Source organism: Leptodactylus fuscus, chromosome 2 (assembly GCF_031893055.1).
Source record: "Leptodactylus fuscus isolate aLepFus1 chromosome 2, aLepFus1.hap2, whole genome shotgun sequence".
In the NCBI taxonomy this organism is placed as follows: Eukaryota; Metazoa; Chordata; class Amphibia; order Anura; family Leptodactylidae; genus Leptodactylus; species Leptodactylus fuscus.
Window position 1 is genome coordinate 134,744,060 of NC_134266.1, and position 15,042 is coordinate 134,759,101.

The following is a 15,042-nucleotide window of genomic DNA, read 5'->3' on the forward strand; positions in this document are numbered from 1 at the left end:
TATACAGAAGTCAGCTCATGTATAAAGCTGCAGCCCTGTGTCCACCATATAAACACCTCAGCCCCTCACTGTCCTGTTATGTCCGCACTATAGGAAACCCTTTGTGGTTCTCCTATGTGTGACAGGGAACACTTCTCATACTGATGCTTCGGTTCAGCACTTGTCTCTATTCCTATGTTGTGTTTTGTAGTCTTACACATCTGTTATGTCATGGCTGATGAGGAGACCTGAGAGTCCTCATATTTTAGGCAGCCAAAAAAGGGTATCAAAACGGAGAACTCACACAAGTTGGATGGGAGTTGTGAAGGAGGGCACGCCTCACATGGGCCTGTCACTGCCGCCATGTGGGAGTTACCAGAGCCCGCGGCTCACACATAAGGAGCGGACCAGGGACAACTCGAACAAGTGCACGGAGTCGCTGCTCACCTCACCGGCTGCCTGCTCTCACCCCGAGGAAGTCTGGCAGGTAAGAACTCTTTTCTTCTGATTCGGGAATTATCTGCAATTATTTCTATACAAGTCCAATGACTAGAAATAATATTATAGAAGTCCTATAAAAAGATTGGTCACCCCAGACGCTCCAGTGATGCAGTGACCTCTTACTGGAGTGGAGTGACCTCTTACTACTCACCTGCTGCCACCTGTTTCTGTGGAGAGAAGATGAACTACAACTGGTTAAGTATAAGAAACTTGTTAGACTAGTCAGCAAGGGGGCAATTATTAGGTGACAATTACAGGACGACAGCTTCAATATTCCCACTAAATCTCTCTATCTATCTATCTATCTATCTATCTATCTATCTATGTATCTATCTATCATCTATCTATCTATCTATCTATCTATCTATCTAGCTCCTATCTATCTATCTATCTATCTATCTATCTATCTATCTATCTATCTATGAATCATCTATCATCTATCTATCTATCTCTCTCTCTCTCTATCTCTCTCTCTATCTATCATCTATCTATCTATCTATCTATCTATCTATCTATCTATCTATCTATCTATCTATCTATCTATCTGTTTATCTATCTGTCTGTCTGTCAGTCTGTTTATCTATCATGAAGTAGCTGAATTTTTGTCCTCATATATGTACAATAACCTTGATGAGAGGTAAAGCAGAAAGTGACTGGTATGTCACAATTTGTGAAAAATATATTCAACATTTTATTCTATGTTTTGAGATGTCCCCAGTACCTGTCCCTTTGATATGTAGAAATCAACTCCTGTACATGCTCTGAACCATCTAACTAACCACATCTAACTTCCCATGCACTGTATATATCTAGTATGTCACTAGTTGTGAAAAATATATTCCACAAGTTGCTCAGACTCTGGCTGGATCCACTGGATACAATGATCAAAAGTGAACTCCAGAGTTCTGGGGGTAATATAGCCCCACCATTAAGGGGGCGTTCACACTACCGCCGCTGTCCACTCAGAGATTTCCATCCTAAACCCTGGGGAAACTGGACAGGGGACGGTTTGCCGGCAGTCAGCTTTAAAAATAAAGGTGACCGCCGGTGTCCGTATGCAGCCTTTCTGTACAAAGTCGTACATGCAGGACTTCGTGTCTGTGCAAAAAAATTAAATAAAAACATTTCCGGGAAGAGAGGCTGCATAAAAAAGTTAAAGGCATTAGAATACGGTGACCAGAGAAAAATTGCCCATTTTCAAAAAGTGACTTTTTATTTGTAAAAGGTGCACTACATATTAAAAGCAATATATATATATATATATATATATATATATATATATATATATATATATATGGTACTGCTGTAAGTTGCCATGGTATTTTTAATGGAGAGTGATCACCATAAAAAATAAAATGCAAAGAAATATGAATTGTGATATGAATTGGGGTTTTTTTCACACAGCCCCAACAAAAAAGTTAATAATAGCTAATAAATAGATTACATGTACCCCAAAATTGTGCCAAATGAAAGTACAACTTGACATGCAAAGAATAAGCCTTCACTTCACACCATACAACATCTATACACATTCACAGGCATGGTGTGTGGTATTGTTTTTTTCTGCCAACATGATGTTTTCCTTTAGCATTGACAGAGTGTACAAATGATATAAATGTTTGGAATTTTATAGCAAAACTAAAAAGGCAAGTGTGTCAATATGGTCATTGATGATAAAACATGCAATTGGAAACATGTTTGGATGAACTTTTTTTTTTATTTTTTTTTTATATGAGGCTGGGGAGGGTGAAAACAATATAAAAATACCCTGTACTCACCTGTCCCCTGTGCTCTGCTGTCTCCCAATGCAATCCAGGACTGCTGCTCTGGTGTCTTCTTGCAGCAGAAGTCCCCGCCACATGTGACTGGCAAGCACAGTCAGTGGCCTAATGAAAGGACTGCTGATGCTGCAGCGATCACATGCATGGGGGGGTCTGCCAAAATAGAACACCAGAGCAGCAGGACCAGATCGCAATGGAAGACCACACCAGCTTCATATAACAAAAGCATTTATCCTTGCACAACCCCTTTAGGGCTAGTTCACACGGGGTAAAATGGTCAGGATTTTGACGCAGAATCTGCGTCAAAATCCTGCTCAAAAAAACGCCTCCCATTGAAATCAATGGAAGCTGCCATTTCTTCAGGCGGATTCCGCAGCTGATTTATCCACAGACGTCAGCCTCGCGACACCACTCTCCGGACTAGGCCCATTCATTTGGGACTAATCCGGAGAGGAAATCTGCGACTGTTGGAAGCCGCCACAGTTGCTGCTAGCTGCGACAGGCGCATTTTGGTCCGGATTCTGACGGGGCTTCCTGCGTCAAAATCCAGACCATTTTACTCTGTGTGAACTAGCCCTTATAGAGGACCTTTCACTCACCCTTCCTCATTTACTTTCATCATTCTTCATTGATGTGCGGTATTATATACCTTTACAAAACTAGCTGAATTCAGTGCACTGTCAGCTTTCCCAGCACTCTTCCAAAGTTTTGTACTGTCAGGGGAGGCGTTACTTATAGCCTAGTGATGATGGGAATTTGAGTGTATTTGTGCATTAATACAGGTGTAAACCTTTACTTTATATGTCAGAGTTTTAATTCTGGTGCTGTTTTAGCCATGGTTCTGGTGGATAAGCCGCACTTTATTCTTTCCCATGTGCAAACTGACCATTAGGCTACTGTCAAACTTCTGTAACATGGGCTTATTTAAAGAGGATCTGTCACTGGACGTCATAAACCCCATTTGCATAAATATGAACCATTATTAGTAATGCAAGTGAAGAGCTATTAGCAAAGTAGGCGGTAGCACTGTATGATATACAACATGCAGAGACCTTGCCTCCAGAGAAACCACAGTGTTACCACCCATTTGACTAATAGACACTAATTAGCATCAACACTAACAAGGCTTATATCTTTGGAATGGCTGAATAGATTTGGATGAACAAAGATGAGCAATGTTGTTGGGTTTTTGAGACCTGGTGCCAGACCTTCTTTAAGTGTCCAGGCTACAATGCTCATATATTCTGAGGTCCTGTTGAATCGGATTTAGGATTATAAGGCGATCAGAGTTTAGTTCAGTAGAACCATTGGGTTCTGAATATGGAAGCCATAATATGGACACTAATATACCATGTCATGGTAAAGAAACGCTAGAGAGAAAATGATGTCAGGACCGATTCAGTTGTTTTTCTATGGGATGGATGCTGTGGGTGTTTTCTTATGGGATGTTCTGTGTCACACAGAAAAATGCTGCATGTTACATTTTTCTGTGTGGCTATGTACACAGGACTGTCATAAGTTGTGTCTGGCTCAGGCATGACACAACTGATATATGTGAAGCCAGCCTAACAGAAAAACTGGGAGACTGGATGTGTCCACATACACCACAAAATTTTTTCTTTAAATAATATAGAAAATATTTGTTATGTGATTGTGTATCCTGCGTAGCTGCTTTCTTTAGTCATTTACCTTTTTTGTTCTACATTGTTAACGTTGTAATTGACTGGTACCTGTCTGGGAATTTGGACTGGTTTTAAGGTTACTAATGTACTATATTGTATGTATAATCAATAGAGATGAGCGAACAGTGTTCTATCGAACACATGTTCGATCGAATATCAGGGTGTTCGCCATGTTCGAATCGAATCGAACACCGCGTGGTAAAGTGCGCCAAAATTCGATTCCCCTCCCACCTTCCCTGGCGCCTTTTTTGCACCAATAACAGCGCAGGGGAGGTGGGACAGGAACTACGACACCGGGGGCATTGAAAAAAATTGGAAAAAGTCATTGGCTGCCGAAATCAGGTGACCTCCATTTTAGACGAATAGTGGATTTCAAATCCGGGTCATATGAGAATGTGAACTTTGTGACTAAGAGACAGGGATAGCTGTACAGGCAGGGATAGCTAGGGATAACCTTTATTTAGGGGGGAATGTTATTAAAAATAACTTTTTGGGGCTCTATCGGGTGTGTAATTGTGATTTTTGTGAGATAAACTTTTTCCCATAGGGATGCATTGGCCAGCGCTGATTGGCCGAATTCCGTACTCTGGCCAATCAGCGCTGGCCAATGCATTCTATTAGCTTGATGAAGCAGAGTGTGCACAAGGGTTCAAGCGCACCCTCGGCTCTGATGTAGCAGAGCCGAGGCTGCACAAGGGTTCAAGCGCACCCTCGGCTCTGATGTAGGAGAGCCGAGGGTGCACTTGAACCCTTGTGCACCCTCAGCTCTGCTACATCAGAGCCGAGGGTGCGCTTGAACCCTTGTGCACACTCTGCTTCATCAAGCTAATAGAATGCATTGGCCAGCGCTGATTGGCCAATGTATTCTATTAGCCTGATGAAGTAGAGCTGAATGTGTGTGCTAAGCACACTCATTCAGCACTGCTTCATCACGCCAATACAATGCATTAGCCAGTGCTGATTGGCCAGAGTACGGAATTCGGCCAATCAGCGCTGGCCAATGCATTCTATTAGCCCGATGAAGTAGAGCTGAATGTGTGTGCTAAGCACACACATTCAGCACTACTTCATCACGCCAATACAATGCATTAGCCAGTGCTGATTGGCCAGAGTACGGAATTCGGCCAATCAGCGCTGGCCAATGCATTCTATTAGCCCGATGAAGCAGTGCTGAATGTGTGTGCTTAGCACACACATTCAGCTCTACTTCATCGGGCTAATAGAATGCATTGGCCAGCGCTGATTGGCCAGAGTACGGAATTCGGCCAATCAGCGCTGGCTCTGCTGGAGGAGGCGGAGTCTAAGATCGCTCCACACCAGTCTCCATTCAGGTCCGACCTTAGACTCCGCCTCCTCCAGCAGAGCCAGCGCTGATTGGCCGAATTCCGTACTCTGGCCAATCAGCACTGGCTAATGCATTGTATTGGCGTGATGAAGCAGTGCTGAATGTGTGTGCTTAGCACACACATTCAGCTCTACTTCATCGGGCTAATAGAATGCATTGGCCAATCAGCGCTGGCCAATGCATTCTATTAGCGTGAACTGAGTTTGCACAGGGGTTCTAGTGCACCCTCGGCTCTGCTACATCAGATTGCTACATCTGATGTAGCAGTGCCGAGTGTGCATCAGATGTGTAGTTGAGCAAAACTGACTCAGCACTACTAAGTCTCTGCATTCGCATAGGAATGCATTGGCCAGCCTTCGGCCAATCAGCGCTGGCTCTGCCGGAGGAGGCGGAGTCTAAGGTCGGACCTGAATGGAGACTGGTGTGGAGCGATCTTAGACTCCGCCTCCTCCAGCAGAGCCAGCGCTGATTGGCCGAATTCCGTACTCTGGCCAATCAGCACTGGCTAATGCATTGTATTGGCGTGATGAAGCAGTGCTGAATGTGTGTGCTTAGCACACACATTCAGCTCTACTTCATCGGGCTAATAGAATGCATTGGCCAGTGCTGATTGGCCAGAGTACGGAATTCGGCCAATCAGCGCTGGCCAATGCATTCTATTAGCCCGATGAAGCAGTGCTGAATGTGTGTGCTTAGCACACACATTCAGCTCTACTTCATCGGGCTAATAGAATGCATTGGCCAGCGCTGATTGGCCAGAGTACGGAATTCGGCCAATCAGCGCTGGCTCTGCTGGAGGAGGCGGAGTCTAAGGTCGGACCTGAATGGAGACTGGTGTGGAGCGATCTTAGACTCCGCCTCCTCCAGCAGAGCCAGCGCTGATTGGTCGAGTTCCGTACTCTGGCCAATCAGCACTGGCCAATGCATTTCTATGGGGAAAAGTTAGCTTGCGAAAATCGCAAACTGACAGGGATTTCCATGAAATAAAGTTACTTTTATGCCCCCAGACATGCTTCCCCTGCTGTCCCAGTGTCATTCCAGGGTGTTGGTATCATTTCCTGGGGTGTCATAGTGGACTTGGTGACCCTCCAGACACGAATTTGGGTTTCCCCCTTAACGAGTTTATGTTCCCCATAGACTATAATGGGGTTCGAAACCCATTCGAACACTCGAACAGTGAGCGGCTGTTCGAATCGAATTTCGAACCTCGAACATTTTAGTGTTCGCTCATCTCTAATAATCAACATTTTATATTTTAAATTCATAATATTGTAAGCAAGTATTAAAGCATGTGATTTAATGTATTTCAAGATATTTTACAACCTCTATTTAGAATCTAGCTGATATTTATAGGCACAGCGGGAATTTATGTATTTGTCAGTCATTAGTGTGATTCATACCATGCACATCCCAGAACATGAACAGGTTTACGGTTCAGAATGATAGGAGTCAGATTTATGGTGCAAAGTTGTTTCTAGAGATTGATGTTATGCTTTAGTATGTAGTACCTTAAAGGGGCTGCACGACACTACAAAAAAGTGAATGAGGGCTCATCTGCAGTACCAGACACGGCCCTTGGAAAGAACATTTTCAAATATGTAGTCTTCTAGGAATAAATGGCCAGGCTTCACAAAATGTATAGTATAACCTTTTGCATTGAGCAATTCATTTACTATAGCAATTCATGTTTTAATTACTAAGTTAGATGTATGACTCTATGACAGGGCGGTGATAATGGAACCAAAACTATCAGCAACAAAATCTCTCCAACTGGGGCACTTACCTGCAAAACTGATATGCGCTGAATTTAGCCCACTGTCAGCTTTGCAGACGAATGTAACATGGCAGTAGGGTGAGCAATTAATTTTCCCATGGGGCCTCATGAGAAATTGGAATGGTTTTAGAGGGCCAGACTAAGTTAAAGGGATGCTGGCTATTCATCTCTTACCTTTATCTTGAAGGTCCACACCGCCGTTTTTGAATTTTTCTTGATTCTTCTTTGTGCTCAGAAAGCACAGGGGGTGTTCCCCCTGTGCCCTGAGCACAGCATTGTCATCCATCCAGCGCTGCCTTTCTTTTGCTCTGTCAGCCATTCTCCTCCTCTTCCTATGGGAGAGCACCATAAAATGGCGAACGGAACAACCGACTGCACATGTCCATCAGCCATTTTGTGGTGGTCTCATGTAAGAAGAGGAGGAGAATGGCCGATGGAGCAGAAGAAAGGTGGCACTGGATGGATGACAATGTTGTGGTCAGAGCACAGGGGGATGTGGCCCGGGGGCTGTACAATGCCCACGTCTGTGTTAGAGGGACAGGAAAGGTCTTCTTTATTAAACTAAAGACATTGTATAGCAGAATAACATCTAACAGGCTCAGAATAGAAACAAATACGGTAACCGCTTAGCCAATCAGTGGCAGCAGTGGTGATCCAACTCAGTGACTGACTAAGCAAGTATTTAATGTGTCTTGAAATAGGAGCAGGTAGTAGAGACCAGTGGGTATCTGGAAAGCATTGGGGAGAATTGGTGAACCGAACTGATTTTACTAAGGTCAACCTATGTTATGATGGGTGGAACTCTTTTTGTCAAAATGAAAAATGCAGGTTTAGATGACCTCGAAGTGCATGACATACAGTACACACGATTTGCAATTCTATATCAGTTCCTGTTTCCAGCAACAATTTCATCCTTCAGCTATAGATAAGAAAAAAGAATTCAAAACACTGTCTGCAGCCTCCACTAAAATCCTTGGCATTAAACATGGAACCAGGGAACTAGAAGTGTGCATGATTTTATACACTGCACATGTGAAAATACTAAGTTTTTTTTTTAGTGTTGAAGGAGTTTTCAAGCTGCAAACAGAGTTTGCTGCAGTGAACAGTGAGTGCGGGCAGCTACTATTCTAGTAATAGGAGCAGTGCTGCAATTTCAGTGGTTATAGGGTTCTGTACTTGAATAGCTCAGCCTGCGCATACTCACAGCTACTGCAGCAGTTTCTGGCGCCTCGAGGTTGCTGGAACAGGGTTTAAAGCATCTGTCCAGGATTTTATGGCATGTTACTACAGGGAATGGAATAATATACAATTAAAAAAAAAAACAATACTCACCATTAAATGGTCACTAACTTTTCAACACACTATGCATTGAGTAAATAGTACATGGGATAAGACAATCATAATACAGTCCTATGAAAAAGTTTGGGCACCCCTATTAATCTTAATCATTTTTAGTTCTAAATATTTTGGTGTTTGCAACAGCCATTTCAGTTTGATATATCTAATAACTGATGGACACAGTAATATTTCAGGATTGAAATGAGGTTTATTGTACTAACAGAAAATGCGCAATATGCATTAAATCAAAATTTGACCGGTGCAAAAATATGGGCACCTCAACAGAAAAGTGACATTAATATTTAGTACATCCTCCTTTTGCAAAGATAACAGCCTCTAGTCACTTCCTGTAGCTTTTAATCAGTTCCTGGATCCTGGATGAAGGTATTTTGGACCATTTCTTTCTACAAAACAATTCAAGTTCAGTTAAGTTTGATGGTCGCCGAACATGGACAGCCCGCTCTCAAATGATCTGAAAACAAAGATTGTTCAACATAGTTGTTCAGGGGAAGGATACAAAACGTTGTCTCAGAGATTTAACCTGTCAGTTTCCACTGTGAGGAACATAGTAAGGAAATGGAAGACCACAGGGACAGTTCTTGTTAAGCCCAGAAGTGGCAGGCCAAGAAAAATATCAGAAAGGCAGAGAAGAAGAATGGTGAGAACAGTCAAGGACAATCCACAGACCACCTCCAAAGAGCTGCAGCATCATCTTGCTGCAGATGGTGTCACTGTGCATCGGTCAACTATACAGCGCACTTTGCACAAATAGAAGCTGTATGGGAGAGTGATGAGAAAGAAGCCGTTTCTGCACGTACGCCACAAATAGAGTTGCCTGAGGTATGAAAAAGCACATTTGGACAAGGCAGCTTCATTTTGGAAACAAAAATTGAGTTGTTTGGTTATAAAAAAAGGCGTTATGCATGGCGTCCAAAAAGAAACAGCATTCCAAGAAAAACACATGCTACCCACTGTAAAATTTGGTGGAGGTTCCATCATGCTTTGGGGCTGTGTGGCCAATGCCGGCATCGGGAATCTTGTTAAAGTTGAGAGTCGCATGGATTCCACTCAGTATCAGCAGATTCTTGAGAATAATGTTCAAGAATCAGTGACGAAGTTGAAGTTACGCCGGGGATGGATATTTCAGCAAGACAATGATCCAAAACACCGCTCCAAATCCTCAGGCATTCATGCAGAGGAACAATTACAATGTTCTGGAATGGCCATCCCAGTCCCCAGACCTGAATATCATTGAACATCTGTGGGATGATTTGAAGCGGGCTGTCCATGCTCGGCGACCATCTAACTTAACTGAACTTGAATTGTTTGTTCAAAATACCTTTATCCAGGATCCAGGAACTGATTAAAAGCTACAAGAAGCGACTAGAGGCTGTTATCTTTGCAAAAGGAGGATCTACTAAATATTAATGTCACTTTTCTGTTGAGGTGCCCATACTTTTGCACCGGTCATCTTTTGGTTTAATGCATATTGCACATTTTCTGTTAGTACAATAAACCTCATTTCAATCCTGAAATATTACTGTGTCCATCAGTTATTAGATATATCAAACTGAAATGGCTGTTGCAAATACCAAAATATTTAGAACTAAAAATGATTAAGATTAATAGGGGTGCCCAAACTTTTTCATAGGACTGTATATCTTATTACAGAAAATGCTTCCTTCTGTACTTATCCGGCTATTTGGCAGGCTGATCAGAAGGGCCAGCTCTGTCCTGGGGAGCCCCCTGGAATCCAGTACAGGTGGTGGGGGACAAAAGGATACTGTCCGTGGTGACCTTCATGCGGGAGAACAAATCCCACCCCATGTATGAGACCTTGATGGCACTTAGCAGCACTGTAAGTGACCGTCTGCTTCACCCCAAGTGTGAGAAGGAGCGCTATCGCAAGTCCTTCCTTCCAACTGCAACCAGGCTGTATAATATACATCATACCAAGCAAAGATCACTCCGTACAGAAAACTAATGATTATGACTATGAAGACTTCTTCTTCTGTTCCTTAGCTGCCATGGACTCCTAGTATATCTTCTCTTCTCAGCATATGTGTGCCTACGTCTGTAATATTACTGTGTATTATACTGTACCTGTATTACTATGCTGCTGTAACATGCTGAAATTTCCCCACTGTGGGACTATTAAAGGATTATTTTATCTTATCTTATCTTATTTCCCTGCTTCCTCCTTCCTTTCCTAAACTAACTTTCACTATGAAAATTTTTCAACATCTATTTTGAGATGGACTGGAGGTCACATGACATAGATTACACATGTATTTAGAAGTCTATGGAGGGAAGGAGTAATGCAGGAGATTGCAGCATAAACAAGGTTAAGTTGACATTGGAGCTCAATAGCTTTCATTCTCATGCCCAAAGTTATTTACATCAGTAGATGTCTGATTGTTATCCATTTTGCATCCATTTTTGATAGACCATTAACCACTTTTAATCAATTAGGTGATGGCTTCCAATTATACCCTATATAAGAAATAATGTTCCACTTTACCTGGTACCTAGTATCAACTACTAACCAAGGCTAACCAGCTGATAACATTCCTTATGTTGGCACTATGTGTACTGACCTTTTTTTTTATTGTATATAGCAGCGATTACTATCCTACTAATATTATAAGTGTGAAAGTTTGTGTGTTTGGATGTTTGGATGTTTGTGAGTTTGGATGTTTGTTCCTCAATCACGCTAAAACGCCTGGACGGATTTGCGTGCAATTTTCCACAAACATAGTTTTCCCTTAGGATTGAGTCACAGGCTACTTTTGGTGCCACTAAACAACATGGCTTCCTAGCAGGAGACTCACAAAAGCAGGACTCCTAGCCCCAGCTATAGACTCACACACACTGCCTGGCATTTCCTGCCTCAACCTGCCTGCACACTCCTTACTGTCACCTCAGGAGTATCCCTCACTCTACTCACTCACATTTTACATATAGCTTTCCACTATATAACACATCACATTGTCTGTATCACGACATACACAATATAACACATCACATTTGCTAGCCCACCAAACTTTTTAAAGCACTTTTACAGTTTCACACGTCTGTGTCCGCCCAATTCTCAAATCACTGCAGACGAAGTCGCGGGTAAAAGCTAGTTAATTATATGTATTATGTAATTGCAATGTCCTACTTATGGATTACCATACTGGCAATGAAGAAATTTTTTTTTCCCCAGTGTTTTAAGTTGTGTGTAAGGGGTACTGCAATATATTGTCTGGCCCCTATACATAGGTTACAATAAAGAAATCTCCTATATTCATAAGCGGGAATAGAGGGTGCAGATATCCCTGTAGGCTAGAGAGATGGGAGGGAGGCAATATGGGAATATTCCTATTAAATCAACTGCTTAAACACACCAGCCCTCACCATCCTTCTCCAAAGCAAAGATAAGTATATTTCTACTCGCCTTCAGGAAAGGATAGTTATAGAAATAAAAAGTAATTCTGAGTTCAATATATATAATCCCTAATGATGTTGGTAAAGGGTGGACGAATGTAGGTCCATGTAGAGTAGGGTATATGATATCAACCTATCTGTTAACTCCAATTGTAGCAATCCCTAACAAATATGTGCGTGTGAGAAAATCATGATGTCAGCTGTCTGGAGCTTATAGGGAGTTGTGGATGCTGTCAATCCTTATATGCACAGCACCCAACTACTAGTGTGAGTAAATAGGACAATATCATGTCCAGTATCATTCCCTATGTCTAAACAGATATCCAGATCGGAGAAGCACTATCAAAGTAGTTACAATGATAACTGCAGTTCCTGGAGCCCTGATGAGCTTGTTCAGCTATTAAGTACCAGAACCCGCCATCATGGACCCTCTTTTTCTTTGATTTTGTAATTATATGTATTATTTTTTATTTGTACGGTATTATTTAATAGCAATAGACAGACAAAGGGAACTTGCATACACATTACTAATTATGTACCCTAAATAGCGTGTACAGGAAATCTCAGTAAGAATGTTAACCTTTGTTTGTTCATTGAAGTAACCACAGTATAATCCTCCCAAGTGTTAATGTATAACATGCATGTGGGGCAAGGAGCACATTATTGTGAAGGTGCCAGACATTCCTGGAATAATATGTAAGTCTTGTCATTTAATCACCTGTAGGAGATGGTTGTACTGTAACTATAAGAATCGTGCTGTATATATTGCTTTATAAGGCTTTAAAGTGTAACTTCCATTTAATGTTTTTTGGGAGTTTTTGCTATTGTCTCAGGGTATTTGTTGTGAACATTTTTCTAACATACCTTATTAATCTATCAAACCTTTTAATAGAGAATAGGCTGTAAGGTTCCCATTAGCAATGCCAGGGAGACTCTGTCCTTACACCTGTACTCAAGTACACAGAGCAGAAGCATTTGCCAAAGGGGGGTGGTTGCTTCTCCAGTTTTATAGCACCTAGAAAAATGGTATGCTGTCAAGAATGAAGTATTAGCTATAATAGAACCTGAGATATCACTAGTTAAAAACACAGTTGGGAATGTGATTTTATATGTAGCATGAACTTCTACATATTTAAGAAGTTGTCCAGGCTTAAAGTACATTTTTTAGTTAGACTGGGGGAGATGAAAAAAATAATAAATAAACCTACTCACCTGGCCCCAGTGCTGTGGGGTCCTCCCAGGGCGGTCCAGTCCTGCTGCTCGGCTGTCTTCTCGCAGTGGAATTTCTCGCTGGCTGTGAATGTGAATCTCTCTAAGACTGAACTACTACTGTTTCCACCATCTAACAGATCTGTCCCTGATATATCCATATCCATAGTCTCAGGCCTTACTATAACTCCTAGGCAGCAGGCCCGCTGCTTTGGGGTTATGTTTGACGCAGACCTTTCCTTCACCCCTCATATTGAATCACTCGCACTTTCATGTCACCTCCATCTCAAAAACATCTCCAGAATACGCCCTTTCCTTACCAGAGATACATTAAAGACACTTATTGTCTCTCTGATTCATTCTCGCCTTGACTACTGTAACTCCTTACTAATCGGTCTTCCCCTCACTAAACTCTCCCCTCTACAATCTATTCTGAATGCAGCGGCCAGGCTCATCTATCAAGCTAGACGCTACAGCGATGCCTCTGGTCTGTGCCAGTCACTACATTGGCTGCCTATTCATTATAGAATAAAATATAAAGTTATCACCCTCATCCACAAGGCTCTCCATAATGCCGCACCTCCCTACATTTCCTCCCTCATCTCTGTTTACCGCCCAACCCATGCTCTCCGTTCACTCAATGACCTAACACTTACATCCTCTATTATCAGAACCTCCCATGCTCGTATACAAGACTTCTCCCGAGCTGCACCACTTCTCTGGAATGCTCTACCCCGGACAATCAGATTAACTCCCAATTTCTACAGTTTTAAACGCAAACTAAAGACGCATCTTTTCAGACAAGCCTATCACAATGTCTCACGTAAACCCTTAACCCTCCTCTGTGTCCGCTCCCACATTTCCCCACATGATATGATGTCATCTCATGCTAACTTTATAGGTCCAAGCTCCATCCACATGTTAAAGGACACGACTGTCGACGGCTCATAAAGTCTTATGTTTATGTAATGACAGTCACCTCTATTACAAAAGTGTCTGACCACTGTATAAGCAATGCCGCCCCTGCTACCTCTTGTGTCACCCCCTCTACCTCATAGATTGTAAGCTCTTGCGAGCAGGGCCCTCAGTCCCATTGTGTGAAATGACTTTCTTTGTAATGTATCTTTCTGTCTGTATTTGAACCCTACAAATTGTACAGCGCTGCGGAATATGTTGGCGCTATATAAATAAAATTTATTATTATTATTATTATTATTATAAGTCCTGGGTCCTTCCACTGAATTTACTGACTGGCCTTAACGGTCAGGTGCGGCGGGACTTCCGCTGGAAGAGAACATTGGAGCTACAGGACCAGACGACTCCGGGAGGCACTGGAGCACAAGGGTCAGGTGAGTATATATTTCTTTCACCTCCCCCAGCCTAATTAAAAAATAAAATTTCAGCCTGGACACCCCCTTTAAGTTCAAGTTCCCGACAGTGTTCATATCTTAAGTTCTGTTACAGCTAGTACCTCAATCTTGGCAGTACATGACAATCTCAGCTTTCTTGTGATACCAGATAATATAAAACCAGAGATACAGCTATTTGAATTAACCATCCCCCTTTGGTAAATGCTTGGATTGCTAGAGAGAATGTTAGAGCCTGTTATATATTAAATAGGAATTTAGATATGGTAATAAAGTATATCGCAAAAATGATCACCAAACAACACCTGACGAAATAGTAAAAAAACACTTTAAGGAATCACATTAACAGGCAGGCATTTTTGTGTGTTTACCTAGCTAATCCTAAAACTACAGCCTTGAGGGAATCTCTAAGTTTTTCACATAACATATATACAGTATGTTCTACATAGATGAATTTCTATAGATCTGGTTGCTTTTCTATGCCGCCTACTCAAAAAAAAAAAAATCTTAAATACCCTCAATACCATTGTGTGAATTGACTCATTACTCATGTCTCTTTTCGTCTGTACCATAATATTATTATGGTAGAGATAGAATCAGTAGATTCATACCTGCTGAAACACATCTCACTGGTATT

The 15,042-nt window shown here is 42.0% G+C and overlaps 1 protein-coding gene across 1 annotated transcript in view; it reads left to right on the forward strand.

Annotated features, from left to right (window-relative positions):
* The first annotated feature begins 390 nt into the window (after positions 1-390).
* TINAGL1 (tubulointerstitial nephritis antigen like 1) overlaps positions 391-15,042 on the forward strand; it is a 60,245-nt gene continuing 45,593 nt past the window's right edge. The window contains exon 1 of the mRNA XM_075264693.1: positions 391-466. The gene's annotated coding sequence lies outside the window, so the exon portion shown is untranslated. The remainder of the gene's footprint in view (positions 467-15,042) is intronic.